Consider the following 7,699-nt stretch of genomic DNA (forward strand, 5'->3'; position numbering starts at 1 on the left):
TGCATTATACTTTATTGGCCTTCCTCTTGGTTCATGTCTAACAACAAATGACCAACCCAGTTTATGTGGAACCTCTGAGTAAAATACCTGCTCACATTGGCTTGGAAGAACATAGGGCTCATTTCCAACTGGCTCAAATGACCTTGTATTAACCATTGTAAATCCATTATCATGTTCAATAATAGTTCTATCAGGATCATTTGGATTAAGTCGCAGCCTGTACCATTTGACAACGAAGAGTACTACTTTGAAGGAACTAAAGTCACACTCAAGTATATCATCCAAAATGCCATAGTATCAATTTTTAGACTCTCAAGGGTGTAAGTCATTTCTAGATGAAATATTAGTCACTTGAAAGACTGTAGTTATTCCTCCATCACAAATTTTCTTCGTGTCATCCAACACTTTGATGTGAAATTTTTGACCATTACAAAACATAGCCTTATGGTGTTTAACTTGCAATAATATGTGAAACATGTCAAAATTATTGTATCATGAGTTGATAAACATACACGTGATTAATAAATTTGTACGTACCTAGAAATCTCTTAAACCACGTGCTAAATCTATTTCCCTTTGCGTAACATTGGAATCTCCATTATGATGAGCTTCTTTAACCAATGAAGATACACCTTCCCATGTTAATGTCTGACCAAAATGTTGACATCGTTCAATCCATACAGTCATCCAATCAAGATTGTTCGCAATATACAAATGTAGTGCATCCCACTCTCGAGCAACTGTACAAAAAAAAATAGACAACTTACAATCGATTTACTTTGAAGATTAAGAAATAATTTATTGCAATAAAATCTTATAATTTATTACCTCTCACTTTCCTCAATGTACCTTTCCCCATCAATTACTCCCCTTGTAATTTTTAAAAAGGCTCGAGATCCCAAATGCGATCTACATGGATATTTGATGCAAACTTAGGAAGATATTTAGTAATGTACACCATAGTATGGTATACCATATATCCCTCTACCATAGAACCCTCAGGATGTGCTCTTTGTCAAACCAAAGCCTTCAAAGATTTCAAGTGCCTCTCAACCATCCACATTGACCTACTATGTACAGGTCCACACAATTCAATCTCCTCAACTAGGTGTATGAGGTAGTGTTCCTATGCATTGAAAAAAGTTGGAGGTAGACACTTTTGCATTTGACACAGTAAATGAGGAATTCTTCTCTTCCAATAGTTTATATCTTCTTTATGGATTTCTTTAGATGACAACCACCTACATTAATAGATTCAAGTCACACAAAAATATATAGATACGAGACTTTACAAAATAATATACAATAGATTACATAGCAAGAAAAATAAATTGCAAATATAATAAATATATACAACAAATTGAACAGATATTATTGCTTACCTCATATATTTCCCAAGATCGTACATCACTTGTTTGATGTTATTGTTGAAGTGCTCTAGGAGAGATAGAGGAAGCATGTGCTGCAGTAATTATAAACTAATCATTTCATTGTTTTCTAACATAACATAACGAATAGTACACATAGTTTATGAATATATTGTAAATACAGAAGAACATAACTTACCTTGATGAAAGTATGCCAATCATGTGTTTTGAGCCCTGGCCCAAATTCACTTTTTTTTGATATGAGATTGTTTATGTTCACAGAAAATCCTGTGGGAAATCAAATTTTTCGTATGACTTCTTTTATGGCATCACTTTTCTTCTCTGTTAATAACCAAGGAAGGGCACTTATATTAATCTGATCTCTGTTGCTATTTTTGTGAATGAAATTCTTCAATGCATGATTGGATTTATGTATATCATTACAAATTTTGACAATTTTTTCTTTGTCACGCCTTCCATCCAATATTTTCCACAATGTCTCTATTATATTCTTTCCAATATGCATAGTATCAAACAAATGCACAATTTGTAAGTGCTCATAGTAGGGCAACCTACTAAATTGTCTGGGATAGCTTTTTAGTCCCTTTGGAAGGTTGTAAGTATTGCCTTGATGACCTTCATGATCATCAATTACACAATTAGTAAACAAAAATCACAATAGAAATATATAAATTACAAACATAAACCATTAGGTGGAATGGCATTACCTCGACGATTAATTCTATTATATTACAACTTCCATAGGCAGGGTGTTTCTTTCCCATTGAAAAGATGTTTTTTCGTACTTCGATACTTATGATTCCTATGGAGGAAGTGTCTACACTCATCAAACACCTGCTTTCCTAAACTTTTTGAATAATGAGATTTCATCTTTGGACCACAAACTAGACATGCAAATTTTCCCTTTGTTTGAAGACCTATAAGATAATGATATAATTAGATTATTAAATATGTTGATTTTTATAATTAGAATTATCATGCGCAACTTGAATTCACTATAACATACCACAAAAATGTGTTAGCCCTAGGGCATCATGTATTGTCCATGCAAGTATTGCATGGAATTGAGATTGTCTTTGTCCTATTGGTCTAGACACGTCATACATAGTGACACCATTCCATAACTCCACCAACTCATTGATAAGAGGCTCAATATATACATTCATATCTTTTACTTGATATTTACCTACATGAATGAACAGTAACATTACATAATTATTGTGACCATTTTACTGCAAGATTTGTAAGTACATGTAAATTAATAATTATCAAATGATAAGATACCTGGAACAATCATTGCCAACATAATGTGCTCCCTCTTTATTGACATCCATGGAGGAATGTTATTGTTGATAACAAAAATAGGCCACACCGAGTAAACAGATCTCATCTCTCCAAATGGATTGACACCATCCGCTGCCAATGAAAGCTTGAGATTATGAGGTTCTTCTTTGAAGTGTTACCACTTTTCCTCTATGTGCATAAATGCCGAACCATCCACAGGGATTTGAATAATGTCATCTCGACTTCTATTATGTGCATGATAATCCATAAATTGAGCTAAGCTACTACACCTAAATAATTTTCGCATCCATGGAATAATGGGGATGTAAAGAAGAACCTTTTGAGGCACCTTTTTTGTTAGTCGATCTATTTGATATCTACTCGTATGAAATATAGGGAATTGTGTTGCAAATTAATGTTCTTTATAATATATAATATGATCATTGGGACAAGCATGTATTGCTTCATACTCCATTCCAATATCTTTCATAACAGCAGATAATTCTCGATATGAGTGAGGTAGAATATTTGATGATGGTAATAGAAACTCACCTATCAATCTATAGCAAAAAGTATAAGTTGTTAATATAAACAATATTAGTGGTACATTATTTACCCTTTGTTAACTATAAATACATATATGACATACCTTAACATACATCACATTGTTATGTTCGATAAACCATTCATAACCTTGAAGTTCAACAAAAACAATACAACAGAGAGAAGACTTGTTTGGGAGTCTTTGTATAGGGGCTCGTATGCCTTCTCAAGTAGAGGTACATCGAGGCTATCATCATCATCATGATCAGATATGCTTGGACTAAATGTGTCATGGATCAATGTATTTATACCATCATCTTCAATTGTGTTTTCTAGCGCATGATCGTCATCTTCCATGGGATCATTATCTTCACCTTGGATATTTGCACCTCCATGTTCCTCCACTTCGAAAACCATATTCTTCGAATTTTTGTGGTTCATATCATGTACTTCCCTGGGGAGATCGACCTATATAAAATTGATTAACATAAATAAACCATGATCATCAACTCATCATCAAGTGATTTCATATGTATATAAATTGTTAAAATGATATAATGAACGACTTACCAGTGGATGATAGTCATGCCCCCCTTTTATGTGGCCATTCTCCCCACAATGTCTCTTAACTGTTTTCATTAGCAGTCTTCTATGATTTAAGCCCTTACAAATATTGCAAGGACAATAACATTTTCCATCACCTTTTCTTTTCAAGTTAGACCACAATCTAGCGATTGTCTCCCTATTTTGTTCTTCACTTATATTATCTGACATGATTGTTCTTTGCAAGAAGCAAAAATCAGGCTATGAAAATTTTGGTCTACAACTTTCACAAACTAAGAAAAACTGTCAAAAGTACACAAATCTTCTTAGACCTAGCTAAATACTTTAATATTTTAAAAATACTTTCTTTGACTTTATTCCTAAGACATTTAACCCAATCACCTTTTATAACTTTCAATCAATTGCTCTAGGAAAATTTGTGGATAAGATTATTTGTAAAACTTTGACCAACCACCTGAAGGTCTTATTTCAAGAGACCTTACAACATTAAACCACTAAAAGAAATTTCAAAATATATAAGCTAAAAGTCTAGTTAAAATATACATTAGAATAAAAAATATATAATTTTCATACCCGAGCGCGCGGCTATAACTTGTGCAACGACCTTCTTGCTTAGCTGTAGAAGCTCTCCAGCAATCAAATTATACAAACTACAAGGCCTAACAACAATTTCAAAACATATAAGCTACAAGTCTAGTTAAAATATACATTATATTAGATTCAACAATAGCAAGCAATGTTATTCAAAATTAGATTCAACAAACCTTAGCAGTGTAAATAGCCATCTCCTCTAAACTGGACTCCAGACACGAGGAGGCATTCACATACTCTTCCCCTAAAGGTATCCTAAAGAACAAAGGCCACTATTCTTGAGTTTGTGAATTACACCTCGAGATGAATGAAGCTTAAAAGGAATGAAAATTGTTTTCATACATTTAAATCAGGATGTAATATTTATTCATAAGTATATACCTTGCAAGCACTTATAATTGCTGTTATATGTGTTGTAGGAAAAGAAGAAGTTTCAAGATAAGTTTACATTGCTGTTATATGTGTTGCAAGAAAAGAAGAACTTTACATTTCTTTAACTTGCCATTGATGAGTATCATCTAAGACTTTTACCAAAATTTTCCCAGAAAATTTTATCAATTTTGCCTCTCCATAATTATACTTATTAAATAAAATAAACCACACAATTATCATTTAGTATAGGAGAGTTATGTTCATATTAGAGAGTTATCTTCTTTAGTTTTATGTATCCTCGTCTAAAATCAGAGAGTTTATTTGAGAAGAAAGATTAGTTCTTCTCTGTAGTCTATATTTTTAAAATATTTAAAATATATATTTTCAATTGAAAAACTATTTTCATTTAATTTTCTTTCATTGGATTATTTTCTATTGGATCAAGTCATATATTTAATGAGAAATCATTAGGAAATTATAATGAGGGTTTTATCTATTTTTCTAAATATTCTATAATGTTTCTATTGGACCAAAATCAAGAACAATTCATCACAAAATTAAGAAGGGTCCTATCATTCTATATATTTTGTGTTATTTCCATTGGATCAAGTGGTCTAATCAAGGAGATGCCATCACAAAATCTCAAAGAGGGTTTTATCTTTCCTCTAAATGTTCTATGATGTCTCAATTAGATCAATGATCAAGGAGAGCTCATCAGAAAATCTCAAAGAAGTTTTACCAATTTTTCTAAATGGTCCAACATGTCTCTATTGGATCAAGCATCAAAGAGAGGTTATCTCAAAATTCCAAAGAGGTTTATCAATTTCTCTATATGTTCTATGATGTCTCTATCAAATCAAGTGGTCTAATCAAGAAAATGTTCCATGTTCAATAATGTCTCCATTGGATCAAGTGGTCTAATCAAGGAAGTGTTCTATGTTCAATAATGTTTGCATTGGATCAAGTGGTCCGATCAAGGAGAGGTCATTGCAAAATCTTAAAGAAAGTCTTATCCATTTTTTTATATGTTGTATTATGTCTCTATTGAATCAAGTGATTTGATCAAAGAAAGGTCGTCCGAACATTTCCAATAGAAACCTATATATTTCTGAAAGTATTAAATAATGCCTCTAATATCTATTGCAAAAGCTTTAATTTATTTCTCTAACTTTTATATGTTCTTATTTATGAGGACTGGCCTTTAATTATATTTTTCTAAATGTGATAAGTGAGCTTATCTCATGGAGGGTCTGAGCATCATTCATTATACCCTCAAGTTGAAGAGGAAGAACCTCAGGGTCCTACGGTTAGGATTTATTGTGAAGCCAACCCCAACTTTTTCATGGCTTCCCATGGCCAGATTGTTGTCCTTTCTTTAGGAACCCCAAATGATCCCCACCAGGTAACTTCCTTTTGTAATCTTAAAATATTTTTAGGGAATGTATTATTATTTTACTTGAACTTGAATGTGGCTCTTTTTTAACATCAACATTTATTTCTCTTGGTAGCAATGCATCAAAGTGGATTCGTGGGGTCTTAGGGTGAAGGGAAATGTGCAGTCATAAAATGAAGATCAAACCATTGATTTGAAATATGTCAAAGACAAGAAATAGTGATATTCAATGGAACAGTGATATTCAATGTAACAGTGATATCAATAGTGTTTTAAGATAGTACACATCTCTTAGACAGTGAGATATCACCAACTTCCTCAACACTTTCTGCAAAATTACTATTAGTTACACATTTGACAAATTAATTCTTCATCATTCCATGAGGATTAGACTTTCACATCCATGGAATGATCATTCTTCCATGTAGAAACTCAAAATTGGTTAGAAAAAGAAAGCAAATTCCTTAACCTTGTCAGCAAATAAATGAACCAAGGTAGCAACAATGGTTTCAAAACATTCACAACACTTTTATAGAGATCTACTAATGTCCTTAGACCATTGAAATGTCATGGAATGTGAAATCAAACAACCATCAACAAGAAAAATGTAAAAATGGTTGTTTTGTGAACAATTATGCAATGATTTTGTGAACAATTATACATGTTCATGTGTTCGATCCTTTCTTAAGATTAATGTAAGATATACCTTGTGAAATTGGTTGATGCAACTATGAATTTAATCCTTGGAATAAGATGAACTTCTAAGGCAATTTATAACCTTCAGAGTGAGAGATATTGCTGTTCTAAAATTGTAGCAAATAACTCTAACTTGACTGAAAACCAAAATGCATGCAAAATTCAAATAATATCAGTAGTCTAGCTACTATAGGTTTCAAACTTGAGGTCGAATTCTTCAATATTTTAAAATAGACATTATTCTTGTTCTATAATCCCATTCTTGTGAGATTGATGGATTGAGCATTTCAATATTTGCCTTTGTACTCAAGAAATTGAATGCATATATTTCTTTTATGCTCATCAGTGCTATTATGCACGGATATTGTATATGCCAACTTTATCGAATTTAATAATCACACTCAAAACACATATCTGAAAGAAATGAAAAGGAGAAGTGTTGATATAGAAAGATATTGTTTATATTGGTTAAAACTTAAAACAAAAGTATCTTCCTTGGCCAATAGGACTAATAAGCCTATGTTGTCATCCTGTGTTGATAAGAGAACCACAAACCAAAAGTGAGACCTAAGCCAAATGTGTAAATACCATTAACAAACATTAGCCTAACCCTAGCTTCACATTCTTTTCAAACTCTTGCAACCTGAATGGAAGCTTTGGGATAAAGTATGGACATCGAACAAGGCATAACAAAGAGGAAATTTCATTGGAAGTATTGATTGCAGTTGTCGTCATAGGCATAGAAGAAAACATACCCATGTCATGTGGACCATTGATAGAGTAATTAAAAAATATCAGAATGGAGATAGCTCCAGGATCCTCACAGCTCATCCATAGATTGTGTTGAGATAATGGGTGTTGCACACAT

This window comes from Cupressus sempervirens, chromosome 2, assembly GCF_028749045.1.
Source record: "Cupressus sempervirens isolate cs-2001-9-10 chromosome 2, ASM2874904v1, whole genome shotgun sequence".
NCBI classification, from domain to species: Eukaryota; Viridiplantae; Streptophyta; class Pinopsida; order Cupressales; family Cupressaceae; genus Cupressus; species Cupressus sempervirens.